This window comes from Pongo abelii, chromosome 16, assembly GCF_028885655.2.
Source record: "Pongo abelii isolate AG06213 chromosome 16, NHGRI_mPonAbe1-v2.0_pri, whole genome shotgun sequence".
Taxonomy (NCBI): domain Eukaryota; kingdom Metazoa; phylum Chordata; class Mammalia; order Primates; family Hominidae; genus Pongo; species Pongo abelii.
Window position 1 is genome coordinate 99,666,186 of NC_072001.2, and position 14,772 is coordinate 99,680,957.

Genomic DNA, 14,772 nt, shown 5'->3' on the forward strand with positions numbered 1-14,772 from the left:
AAAGAAGACATACAAAGAAAAACAAATGCCCAACAGGCATATGAAAAAACTGTTCAAATGACTAATCATCAGGGAAATGCAAATAAAAACCACAGTGAGATGTCACTTTACCCCAAATAGAAAGGTTATTATCAAGAAGACAAAAACCTAACAAATGCTGGCAAGGAGGTGGAAAAATGGGAACCCTTATATATTGTTGGTGGAAATGTAAATTAATGCAGCCATCATAATGAAAAATAATGTGGAGGTTTTACAAAAAGTTAAAAGTAGAACTTCTATATGATCCAGCAATCCCACTACTGGATATTTACCCAAAGAAAATGAAATCTGTATGTCAAAGAGATGTCTGCACTCCCATGTTTATTGCAGTACTATCTGCAATAGCAAAGATATAGAGTCAATATCTTTGTGTCCATCAATAGGTGACAGGATGAAGAAAATATGGTATATATACACAATGATATACTATTCTGTCATAAAAAGAATGAAATTCTATCATTTGCAGCAAACTGGGTGTATGTGGAGGGTATTTAAACTGAAATAAACCAGACACAGGAAGACTAATAATACGTGGTTGAACTCATATGTGGGGTCTATAAGGATGCTCTGATCTTGGATCAAATGTATCCTGGATGGGGGAGGGGAGGGGATGGGCCAGTTTATTGACATCTCTTGAGTTCCAGGTTGTTCTATTTTCTGGGAGTGCAGCAGTGAGCAATGCAGCAGCAAACTCCGCCCTCCCAGAGCCTACATCCAAAGGTTCTTTAGTCACATGGAGACTACTGTAAAAACTTCTTCCCCATGCTTCTAGAAACATCTTACAACAATAGCATTTGTCACACCAAGCCACAGAGAACCCTGGTATGCAGCTGTGAACAGCAGCCCCTGTCTCCGGTCTTCCCTTTAGGTGAAATTTCATGCTCACGCATTGGAAGCCATATTGTTGCCGTGGCTCTCCAATTTCCTTTATTAGATGCTGACTTTGAGCATCAGTTTCTAACATGGCCTAGGGAGGGGAAATGGATACACATAGCCTGTTACCAGTCTGCAAGGGAAGTATCCCATCTGGACAGTTCTCCAGGCTAATGCCCACCATCACCTTCCTCACCAGGGAGCCTTGTAGACAACTTACTTATTGGCTGGCCTGTATACCCTGAGAAATAATTGTCATAAAGCAAACCTTTCAGAAAAGAAGTACATACCCTCTAAGGAAGAAGTGGTCCATGGATTTGGGCTGGCAACTTGTGAACAAGGTAACATCACTTCCATATGTCTCCTGCAAAGCCCCGAGAAACTCATGCTGCTCACATCAGGACTCTGGATATTATATGATTTGCTGCTCAGTGGGAAGACATTTAAAATTCCTGAAGGAAAGTACTTGGCATCAATAATCTCAAGTGTGTGCTACACAGTAGGATGGAGAGCAGAGAGCTGTTTTGCTCAGGGCTCTTCTCATGTGGTGTGTTTTGTGCGGCTGTGCAGCTGTTGTCCTGCATTTTCTGCAGCTATGTAGAACAAGAGACCCAGGGTGGTGGGAAGAAGGCGGGAAACCGGTGCACTGAGTATACCCAGTGTCAGGAGCCATTTGCTCTTGGATGTCTTCACAGTTTGTTCCATGATTGAACACCACACATGAGGCCACAGTCACTGTTTATCTATTTTGTGAAGTGCATCAGCACTACCTGTGGCTTTGAGGCTTGGGCCTCTTTCCATATCCAAGGATGGGCTGTGCCTGTGCCTACCTTTGTGTCTCCAGGCAGATGCTATAAATGCATGTTCACGTATTGTCTGCATCACTAGGGGAGTCCTAGTACCCTGTGTTGAACAGTTAAGATCTTACCCCACAATATCTGGTCAGGGAAGGAGCAGAAACTAGAATATGAGAAGTGATAATTGACACAGTCCTTATCTTTATCTATTCAGGCCCAGCCAGGGCCATACACAGCTAGATACTCCACTGACATTTCCACTTATGTCTCTGCCACCCTAATGGACTACAGGTTCTTTGAGGCTGAAATTACAACAGGTTTACCCTCATATCTCTTGAGAGTGTCTGGCTCTGCATGGGCTAAATGAATGTGTTATTAGTAGTAATCATAGTGGCAACAAGAGCTTTTTGTGTTGTGCAAAAAGTACTGAACTAGGATCACAGCCATGTGGGTTCCAGTCCCACCTTTGCCAGTCAAAAGCTGCTAATTTGGGCAAGTCATTTCTTCTTTGGCCTCAGTTTCCTCTTCTGAGGAAAAGAAAGAAAAAAGTGACCCTCTGGTTTTGTTCACCTCAAATATTCACCAGATTAAGCTGCAGGTCCTGATGGGAATTTGTAAATATATCAGGCTCACACAGTTCTTAGTCTGTAAAACCAGAAAAAAAAATGAAGAGTGTCAGTGATTTAAACTCACACAGTAGATGCAATGCGCAGGCATAATGTCACACTTTAGTTGTACAAAGTCAGTAGTTGTTAAAGATAATGATGGTCATTAGCTCCCAGCCATCGGGCCACCCTCCCCGCCAATTCCCAGGACAGGGCTAGATGCAGCTTTGTAACTTCCCCTCCAGTTGGATTGGCTTGTCTCTTGAGTGTGACTGAGGACCGTCTTCAAAATGAATTGGAAAATTACATTCTCATTCTTCTCTCCCAGAAAAAGCAGAGTCCGCTGTGGTTCTGCATTCACGATATGCTTTCTGAGTAATAGGTGAGCTGATCCGAGACAGAGAATTGTTCTCCCTGGGCAGAGAAACTGACTCTGTCATCCAACAGCACTTCCGTCTCTTGCTCCTTCCAGCCCAAATGCTTTCGTACCCTGGAACCAGGGTTCAAGAAAGAGAAAGCCACTTGGGTTTCCACCAACACACCCATGCCCCTCCACTCTCGGGTCATTGTGGGAAGCCCCAGTCCTGCTTAGACCATCATTTTGCTCATAGAGGCAACTTTATAAGTCTCAGTTGTATCAATTAAAGTGCGGCTATGTGAGAGAGGCTGCCTTTTCTTTCTAAGGTCTCTTACTGGGTGAAATATGGACTTCTCTATGACTCTTGGCCCACCTCTGGGCTCTCTGTGCCTCTCTCATCTGTATCTTGTGTGTGGTTCTGCTAGTGCATGCTTAAATCACAATTTGAGTGATATGTCCCTTTGACTGTCCACTCTCTTAAGGGACAGTGAACGCCTCGGCTCCTCTAGGCGGTGAGTGAGCCTCATTCGCGTGTGTGTCTTCTGTGCCTGCCACAGCCCAGTATTTATTAAACTGAGTTAATCTTCCACGCCACCCCTACAATCATCTTCCAGACTGCACCGGGGTTTGCGCACCTTCTAGAATCATCCTAGATTGCCTGTAACTCTTAAAAATTTATACCTCAGTGAGAAAAAGAAAATACAAACAAGAGAACAATGCAGCAAGCACTCTCAGTTTCAAATAGACTTGCTTTGGTTTTATTGAGCATCTTTAAAGTACCATCAGGTGTTCTTACATGTAGAGTTGTTTTTTAACATTAGATTATCTGCAGCCTGATCTTTATTTCTCTATTTGTAAAATAGTGCTCTTCAATTTTTAAAGAATTTCATTTTAATTCAACCCAGTGTAGGTCCAATGTATGTATTAAATAATATAATCGTGTTATTTTATAAATGTGGGTTTTTATTACAAACATCTGAAAGAGTCAAAACATCTGCCACTTTTACTTTCAAGGTGTCACTGCTCTTTTATTCAAAATGAGAAGGGAAAAGAATCACGCGCATTAGACTGGTGAGATCTGACATAGCCAAAAGCCCTTTGTCTTAAGACGCCATTGGGGGTGGCTCTGTGGTCAGTGCTATTAGAATCCTCTTGGAGAGATCGAATAAACACATGGATGTAAAGGAACACTGCACATTTAAGTCTAGAAGGAGAGAAAGAGTTAAGTGACCATCGCCAATTACAGCCTCGGAGGGGGTGATTAAGATCCAAATTGCAGGGAGGTTTTTAATTTAGCTGCCTAGAGAAGCCACCCCCAGTTGCGCCAAGCTCATCGGATCACACACACGGCTCCATCTCTTCACCCTGCTCTGCCACTCAGAGCAAATGTATCAGAAAGGGCACCAAATGGATTGCATGACTCAATACCCTTTGCCTGCATGTCTACTAGAGCGCTCCCTCACCATTTTATTAGAGAGAAAGAAGTAGTGCATGAAGTTTAAATTAAGCAAACCAAGATATCAAGTAGAGGAAAGTTTAAAATGTGACTGTGCAATTTCTTGTATAAATCCTCTATTGTACACATTGGCAACAGGGTGTATAACACGTGTGTAACAATCCAATGTGGCTGTGGATTGTGTTAGGGCACCAGCTCTCGTTTATGGCTATGTGTACTTTCTACTACAGAATTGTCTCCCATGTCTTTTTCATATATTTCATCTGAAATTCATTCACCCTGCACCAATCTGTTCCTAATGCTATGTATAGCCCTAGTGGCAATGCATGTTATACTGATAACGTGTGGCTGGTATGAGGAATTACTTTGAAGATGTGTGCCAGGAGTGAACTTCTTCTGGGCGATAATGACATAGTGCTATTAGGGAGAGGGACCTTCTGGTAATAATGCTAATGACGCCTTCCATCTTTGCACCGCTTACGATGTGCCTGGCATTGTGCTGAGTGTTTGACTGCATTATCTCTAGTGCTGTGGCTTCTTTTATTCCCCAGTACGATAATATTGCACATAGGTGAGAAAAATGGGCAACAATGTTTGTCTATAGACATTCTCATGAATGTTACATACCACTCCTGAGGTACATAGATTGAGAGGTCTGTGCATCCATTATTTATATTTATAGGGCCAATATGATTGAACTTCATATTAGCATAAACCCAGTATAAATATTTATAAATTAATGTTTAATTAACATGTTGGTTTAAACAGGTTTCTATCTGTAATATGTAGCCCATGACATTGTAAAGTTTCAGAACTGTATACAAAATGAGCGCTTGTAAAGTTAATAAGCCTAATTTTCATTTGAAAAAAAAAAGCCAGGTATGAAATCAGGTATGAAAAATGACTCTCTGCACCATTTCTTATGGCTTTTCTTATACTATATTCTTGAGTATGAATGTGGGCCATAGTTAACTGTTCAAGCCCTCTTAATTAAATTAGGAATAATGAAATATTTTCAAGATTCCTATTAAGAACATTTACCGATGAGTACAGTTTATTCTTTTTAGACTAGAGCTTGACTTAATTCAACATTCTGATTACATTGCCCTATCATAGTAGGGTGGCCTAATCAAAATAATGATAAACCTCAATTCAGTACTTTGAAAACAACGAACTTTTCTCTTTGTTTAATAGGCTCCAAATCAGTAAACTAAATTAATCAGAAAAGTCTTTAGCTCAAGTAATGATGTGTTTTCAATTCAAATTTTTACTTTGTAAATCTATCTATTCATCATGTGCTCCAAAGGAAGGTGCACAACAATGAGGTCATTTAACTTCAGTTCAATAAAATGTCTGAAAAGATTTGTTATTTCATCCAGACTTACTTACTTTTGTTGACATGTAAAATATTTTTACTCTTTAAAAGCTAAAGATTCTCTGTTGCAAATATACCTATACACATATGCATATATATATACACACACACGCATGCATGCATACATGTCTACACACATAAAATCACTCAGCATTTTAATAACATATTAGTAAAAGTTTTTTAAAAACAACTGTATTATAACCCAAGGAGCTTTTATCCTTTATGATCTCAGAAAACTCCCTCTTGATTTAATTGCCTTTTTTATTTCTGGAAGGCCCTATTCTATTTTTCATTCTAGAATATGCTTTTTCATTACTATATAATCTATTCCTGACCAAATAACTCAGATTAGTTTATAATGAAGATGTTCTAACATGAGAAAAAGTTAAAGTTAAGAAAATTGGTGTTATTTAAAAAAAAATTGTATGTAACTGAAATCTAAGCAAATAAATGAGGTAGCAATTTATGATTCTCATTATGTTGTCTTTTGACAAATCTAAAAAATTTCATAAATCATAATTCAAGTATCTGATAACTCTTTTTTGAATGTAGGGTTTGGTATAAAGGACTATTTAATGATTTCAATCTGCACATATTGGAAGATCATTAAAATAAAACCAATATGAATTACAGTAAAAATAGATAGATTTTTTTACCCCTCCTTTAGTTACTACAAAGTGGTGACCAATACTTTTATGTATAACAGGTGCTGGTTACAGTTTGTAAAGATTTCAAAAGGTTTATAAATAGTAAGTTAGCACAGGCCACTAAAATAAAGCAAAATAGTTCCAAGTTTTAGTGCAAAATATTTTTATTTAAAAATTGAGTTAAGTTTCCTTAAAAATTGAGCTTTTCAGGTAAGAATATATAATTTGCATCCAAATAATTCAAAACTAACAACACTAAATATATGTATTTGATTATATTAAATTATGTCTATACCTTAGGTTTTAAAAAATATGAAAGAATTCATCTCAGTTTATGCTTAAACACAAGACATAGTTATTATTTTTCATAGCTTAATGCTAAAGAAACTTCACTTATAAAAAAACTATGATGGTATTTTTAAAGTTTTTAAATTTAAAATTAAAATACACATTATAGTGTTTCAATATAAACAATGAGTCTTTTATTTTAGTAATTTAAATTTCCAGAAGAAATTGAAATTCTTTTTTTGCCCTTTATTTTTGCCATTTTGCAAGTAATTTTTCATTAAATCAAATACTGTGTTAAATATTCTACTATTATTTGTTTAAATTCATTTTGAAGAAGTATGTTTTTCTTAAGTTTTATACCTAAATGAAATAGAACTCAGAATAATGTACTTAATATTTTTATGTTTAAGTTTTTGTGACTTATTTAAATACTTGTACTGAAATTAATTGAATCAAAGCCGTTGATTAGATATTTAAGGTCTATTTTAAAAGTATTAAAATAAATTATGGTAAGTAGAGTTTAACAATACATTACTTATTTATTTTAATATAGTAGAGCTTTATTTTCCCCTGTCAATATTTTTATATTTATAGAAGGTTAATTTTAGACACATCTGAATACATTTCTATTTGATTGTGGACTGTAATACAATAAAAATAAAACAAATCTCATGCAGATTTCACAATTTTTACATGGGCTGTCAGAATTAGAGGTATTTTAAAATGATAGTATAATTTTTACATTCTAACTTATAAAAATGTGCCTTTCATATTAATAATTCCATGTAATAAAATTTAACTCATATATATAAAACACATATATAATCACATATATATATAACACATATATAATCACATATATATATAACACATATATATATCTCACATATATATATTTCAAGGGCAATGAGAGTGGGAGGTAAGATAATATTGTAGAAAAGTAAAGCAATATCTTAGAAATTGTTTGCCCTAATATGTTTAATATATTGTAATAGTCATTTCTAAAGGCAGTATCAGGAAGTGCAGAGAAAGTAATGATTTATGGGCTTGGTTTTGATTTTATAATTTATTATTTTAAATCATTTATTATTTTAAAATGTTTTCTGTTTTAGAAAATTCTAATAAAGTATTACTATTTCAGTTTCTATAGTCCATAATAATAAAATCTAATAAAGTGATTTGAGTATATCTGGAACCATTGGATTAAAAATAAGCCAACATTTTGAGTGACAACTTTAATTTACTCATTTTTATCTATTGAACTTATTTCTACACTTCAGATCCTTTATACAGACCAAACATCAGTTGTAGTTAATAAAGATTTAGATACTTTTAAAAAAGATGTATTAAAATTCTGAGTTAATATCATGGTTAATAAATAAACCAGGGAAAAGTTTGGCATCTTAATTTTGTTTTTTCTTAAAAAGAAATACTGTAGCAGAGAGTTTTGCTAGGAGGAAAAAAATGCGAACAGAATAAAAGTGAATTTTCTGTTTCTCATTGGTTTGTGTCAGTATTGGCCCATATGTACTTTGTTTGCCTCTATTTATTTTTGTTACTGAAAGTATTTCATAGACATCTGAAAGATTCAATTGATTTTGTTAGTGCTTTTGAAGACTTATTTAAGTATTCTCAGGTAAATAAAGAATAAGAATTAAAAAAATAGGTAGTAAACACTTATTAAAGAATGACAAATTTTCTTTCTTTAATGTATAGAATTTCTGGTATATATTAATTCCACTAAACTGCTTTTTAAAAAGGCAATATTTCCGATGATAAATTGGCATTTGTTTTGCGATGGACTCTTCCTTGTTTCTTAACTAATTTCTTGAAATAGAAATCAGTTTTCCTCATAAGAATGCATTTAATGTATACATATTTTATTTTCTTTGATTGCCAATATTTAGAAATCCTCAAAGCAAAAATTATATAACAGGTAAATATCTGGCCTTTTTGCATAAAGTATTTTGATAGTTTAACATTTACATATCTTGTTTGATAAATACTAAGCTAATATTCCAGAGTATCTCCATATTTTTTAATGCAAAGTGAACATTCTTTGGTGAAAAATAAATATCACTGACATCCTAGGACAATTTAAATTACTTCAATATCAATTCTATAAGCTTTAATTTATGACTGAAGCTTAGGTTGCTCATGGTGCAAATTTTTTCACAAAGGTAATTAGTATAATTAATTATTCAATAATTGAAATGCAGGTTAACAAACTTCCATATATAAAAGTTAAAAAAAGTCATTCATTCAAACTGTGAACTCTAAGCCTATAAAACTCTTCAAAGAACCCCAAGATATCAAGCAATCTTTTATTTAGCTAAACCTACCCCCCACCTTCACTCTTATTCATACTTAAATACTCAGTATGCTCACAGCTTGGAAAAAAGCTAGAAAGCCTTAATGGATCACTGATTTTAACTAAAGAGGTAGGTGCATATCCCTTATAAATGAATTCAAAACTATTTTTGTTTTAGCATTAATAGTTTTCATCAAATGAAAACAAGCTTCTTAGTGTAGGAGAGTTAAGTCTTGAATAGGGCACTTATTAGCATATCTTTTATTTTAAACTCAAGGACAAACATTCTAAAACAATATCTATTACATTGGAACAATGGTGCAGTTTTTTTCCATTTTCTAATATTCCAGCAGTGAATTTCTTTTGAGCAAAGGGTAACGTAATCAAAGTACAAAAGCGAAGGACTCAGTAAAAACAGCAGGAACACATAAAATCAATTTAAGGAAAACAATATTTAATCTTGTCATAGTTTAAAGCTATTGGAGTGAATGTGGTTTAGCCTTTCATTTTTCATGAGGTATATATTCTCAGTTTTGGTGTTATGCCATTGAAAGTGTATTTCTGATTAAAGCTAGTGAGTTGCAGATTTGAATTTTGATCTAGTCAACATAGAGATAATGTATTTAAAGATGCTCATACTTTTTTGGTAAAGTTGTAATCAACAGCAAGAATAATTTCCAATGTCATGGTATGCTTTCTCAAGATTAAAAAATATAAAAATCAGGTAGTGCTTTAGCTTTCTGTTTCTTAAATATATGCATAATCTCTTTTAGAAGATATACACATTGTTAAATTTGTGACTTCTTCCCTGAATAATCTGGAATGGCAAACGTTTCTACTAAATAAATTTTTCTTTAGCCTTCGAAAATGTATGACAATTTGGAAACTGACAATGAAATAAATTATGTATCTTGACAGAAACAGTAAGAAGGACATTTCAATTTTTAGCTAAAGAGGAACTTCAATAGAATTAAATCAGGGATGATAATAGTCACTATTTTTATGCCAGTGTTCTTTATTTTTTCCTTTTCTACATAAGGTACTAAAAGTCTTTAATATTGGAAACACAAAACCAATCATAGAACAGTCATGATCATGTGTGCAATATTGATCTGATAATTACCACTACAAAAACAAAAATGTATCTTTTCATGTGTGATTATAAGATGTTGTGAAAAGAAAACGTTGGCAACAAGTGTCACAGTTCTTTAAAAAGCATTTCCGTATTAACTGTATGATTGACTTAATTTCCAAATTGCAAAAAAAACCTTTCATTAAAAAAATCTTTAACTTTTGCTTTCTTTTTTTAAAAATGAAAGTTTTTTTTTTTTTTTAAACGGTATCATTGACTACACTGATTAAAATAATTCTTCCCCCTATTTTCTCCACTGTCTTTGTGTTAGTTACCTTGTTACCTTTTGGTATTTTGGTTTGGAAGCTTTAATATAAGTGGTCCCCCTATCTTTTTGACACATCTTTCCGAGGTGTTGTCAAGTCCAACCCAAGTAGTAATCACATATCCAGAAAGACAGTAACAGTTTCTTTTTCTAACCTGTTCAGTGAAAAGAGGTAAGGACATGAACAAGTGTATGATGACCCCACTAGGTCTGCAGATTTTGCGCCTGACATCTGTCCGACAGAAACAAGTGGGAGATCCTCTTATCAATTATAGGAGATCACCGATAGCACTGAGAAGTCGAAATGATGAAGAAGGCTTCCATTTTTTTTTAAAGCATGCCATCTGTAGCTATTAGAAAGGGCTGAGAGAAAGACTTGTAAATGCTTGCAGGAAAAAAATTTTTTTAGAAAAATATTGTTAAAAGCATCTAGTCTCCTTTCCTTAACAGTTAGAGATTTAGGGACAGAAAACTTTGATAAACTTCTATGGCTATAGTTAGATAATAGAGCATAACATAACATACCATACCATAGCAAAATTAAGCACCAGTACCAACAAATATTAAAGATCTCGACTACCCCAGTTGCCTCATTAAATATCAACAGTTGGGACATTAAAGAATATCCTCATTCAAATAGGATTTATTATTATATTATTTTTCTAGAATAGAATTTCATTCCCTAACCTTGTTACAGAAAGCAAATATGGCAAATGATGATTTTCTTCAGATATTAAAAACAGTTCTTAAGGGAAAGGAATGTATTCTGCTAGTGAAAAAGAGAAAATTGTGTAGTCTGTCCTTCTCTCTAATTTACATGATTTCTTTTAAATAAAATCATTTACTCAGTGACAGTAAATGTGACCAGCAGATGTTTAGTTATTTGTTGAAGCAAGACAGTATATTAACTGATGGAAGTATCAATTGCAGTTATTAAAATAGATGCTATTTAGAAGAACTGTGGGATTCAGAAATAATTATTCATATAATTAGAAATTGGAAATGAGTCAACAGGATTTGTTTTGGCATAAAAAAGACATTTGAAATGACTTTAAGTATGGTTCTACCAAAGTATATCCAATACACATAATACAAACAGTAAATTTGCTGTTTCATTTTGAAGACCATACTGAGTTATTTGAGACCAACTAGATTTGGTGCAAATACAAATCCTGGTAAATTGCGTGTATCCTATGGCAACAGTTTGTTTGGCTGCCTTTAAACCTGGATATACTACAAAGTTTAATTTTTTCTCAATTAATATCTTCCATGTCCATTTGGCCAAACTGTTGCATAGTATTTGACAGGAGTAGTGTATAGAGAAGACATTTAGCATTTGCATATTGTAGGTAATTATGTAATTCTCCCTCTTGCCTTTAAAAATATGGCATAAGAGAAAATATCGGAGTAAGTACTCATATGCTAAGGGAACTCAATAAATTCTTACACTGCATGAGCGTAGGAACTCCTCTGTGAACATATTGCATGAAAATTAGCATCACCACTGAACTGTTACTTGGATTGAGCCCATCTGAAAGATTTCAAAACTACTGAGAACGTACTAACTCTGTGAAAAAACGCTGTCACCAATCCCTGAAAATTAAAACAGTTTTGTTAATCAAGGATTTCATCTCCACATTAAACCGAGGCCAAATTAGGAAGGCTATGATGCGCACAAAAAACATTTGTTAAGCAAAGTCAAAATTAATGACAAACAAAATCAAGTTTCCTTTGTGGTTGATTTTCAGGCAGCTGCATCCAAATATAAAAGAGCCATCAAAGAAAGATTTTCATTAATTATTAACTCCGAACAACTTCAGAAAGCAGAGCCCTTAAACCTCCATTGACATCATTCTGCCAGTCTCCTAATCTCTGCGAGTTGTTGGTAAGAGTTGCATTAAACACAGCATGCTACCAATCCTGCCTTTAACAACTGCAACTCCAGGGCTGTACACTGCAGCCTGGAAGACCACACGAGAGAAGCTATAATTTCTGTAAAGACATCTTTAAGAAACATTTACAATCTCACATTCTGAATAATCTCCTGGGTTACTTTACCTCTCTCAACCACACAATAGGGTGTCAATAGCCTAATGGCAACATGCAGGATGCAGAAACTCATCCAATTTTTTTTTTTTTTTGGTAGAAGTACAGAACAACTGTCGGGAATAAAAAATGATGCCACCCTATAGCTTAACCCAGTTAAATCTACAGATCGTTCCTGTTTCCTTTTTTTCCATTACAGAATGGAAGAAGAGGCGCTAGTATAAATGACCTTGATAAAATGTGGAAATATGCAAGATTGTAATGCAAGCTCATAAGATAATGCAGGTTATTATGTATGATTATTAGTGTTTTCATGATTTTTCATTGATGTGAAATACTTTTCAACTTGTAAGACACTTTTCCCTGTAGTGTGAGTATTGAATAAAATTTAATTTCTATGAAAATATCCTTTCAAGAATATACGTTAATATTTACAGTTGTAAGTTCAGGTTTCTGCTCTGGACTTACACAATTCTGAGGCCAAAATACAGAAAATAAGATTTTCGTTCATGTTGATTTTCCATGATTGGGCATAATTATAGTTGACTAATTCACCACACTATTTGCAAGATACAGAGAAACAAAACTCTTATGTAGCATGTTGTCAATCTTAATGTCAATCTGGTAGGAGAGAAGATTTCCCTAAAATATCTTAAGATGAAAGTAAAAATCAATAAATATATGTATATAATCTAAAATTTGATTTTTGAGTTTTTTTTTTGTTGTTGTTGATACATCTCCCTAGAAAAAAAAAACAGCTGTAACATGACAGTGGGAACTAATATTTTTCAGACCCTTTAGGCTGCACCTCCCCTATCCTACCCCCATCTCCTTTTTTCTCATTCTCTCTGTCTTCTAAAAAACTTATCAGATTACAGATGAGCATCATCTGAACCAAAATAAGTGTTTAACAATCATTAATGTACTTCTTGGAAAATAACAGCATATTTGAATAGAAATAAAAAAGCAATCAACAGCAGTAAGAACAGACAACAGACATTTATTAGATGATCAAGTTGACTTATCATAAACTTCCCAACCTTTTAGTCATAATCCATCTGACCACCCGAAAATTCTTCAGATCATCTCCTTATATCGCAGAACTGGAATGGCTAGAAATCAAAATGTAACTTTTCAAACCAATATAAAAAGAACAGGATAAGGAAAAGTGTGTATCTGTGTGATGATTCACATTTAAAGGTTTTATCTCTTTACTCTATTTGATTAAAGGCCTTGTATTGAGTTAAGCAGCAAATCCTGCAGAATAATTAGTGGCTGTTAGTTTTTTTCCCTGGCCACCCTGCTACCCCCTTTTAAATGAAAGCTTAAATGGGGGAAAATGGAATGTCAGTCAGAAACTGGCTCATACCAATCACAATAATTATAATCTATTAGAATTAAGCCATAATCATTAGAATTTCTTCTTTTCTCCTACCTTTGATGGCCTGTTTCATCTGTTTCATTAAAGCTGTAATTTTTACAGATGCTCTTGATGTTCCTACGTTTTCATCACAGTCTAAGACAGCCTAAAGGGAAAAAATAGCTCTCTGCCTATAGAAATATATGTTAATACATTAGTTACTTGAAGCAAGCAACTTTTGCAATATGTGTGTCTGGGTGTCTATAGTTGTCTTTATTTAGGCCTGTCCAGCATTTTGTTGTGTTCTACTCTTGCCCGGCAGCTGGACCCTGACCTTCAAGTTCTCTTTTTTTTTTTTCTTAAGAAAAAGAAAAAAAAAAGAATTCTTTTCAGATTCCAAGTTTCCCCCCTTCTTACCCTCCCACTGACACCATCCTATTCAGAACCGGAGATAACTTTATTCATCTACACATCATTGTATCAAATTCAATAGGCAAACTGCTTCAACATGCCTCAGAGCTGGGCAGAACAGTTATGTCTTCATTCCCCCCAGCCCCCCAACCAGCCCCCGGTGCAATGAGATTTTTACCACCGTCTTTTCAGGCATGAAATGAGCACAGTTACAAAAAATAATTCCAAACAAGTGTTTTACTACTCTGTTGGGTCACTGTAGGTATATTTTCCTGCAAACTCCTCAATTGGATAGAATACATTACCGCCAGGCTGAGTTGCTTAGAATCATCTCTAGATAACACATGCTGGAAAGCAAGAAGGGGATCCGTTTATTCATTAACTTCCATAAACTGCTGATGTAGATTTTGATGAAAAATGTGCTTGCATCCCAAGTGTTTGCTTTAGTACAAAATTAAGAGCATCAAATCTTATAAAGTGACACCATTGCTATAATGGATTACACAAAGAACTGAAGGGAAGAATTCTGCTATACCAGCAACCAAAAGCAAATATCCTGTTCTCAGAAAACAAAATATTATGTCTGTCTGCTGATCGATTTCAGAAGAGAGAAATTAATGCCTTTCACCCTCCGTCAAGGCTCTACAATATTTTGAATTCACTTCTGGGAGTTTGAAATTTTTAAAGAGAAAAATAGAGCTTGCTTAATGTCAGGAACATCAAATAACTGTTTGATGTTGGACGCTGTTACTACAAAATCAGCCTACTGTCTTCAGTTAGGATGACTGAGTATCAGATTAGTTTTCAGG

At 34.4% G+C, this 14,772-nt stretch overlaps 1 long non-coding RNA gene across 1 annotated transcript in view; it reads right to left on the reverse strand.

The window, feature by feature from the left end:
* The window catches only part of LOC129050215 (uncharacterized), a 28,762-nt gene extending 14,950 nt beyond the window's left edge, over positions 1 to 13,812 (reverse strand). Inside the window, exons 1-2 of the long non-coding RNA XR_008513813.1 lie at positions 13,628 to 13,812; positions 1,203 to 2,354 (exon numbers count right to left, since the gene is read on the reverse strand). This is a non-coding gene — a long non-coding RNA (uncharacterized LOC129050215). The remainder of the gene's footprint in view (positions 1 to 1,202; positions 2,355 to 13,627) is intronic.
* Between the last annotated feature and the right edge of the window lie 960 nt (positions 13,813 to 14,772).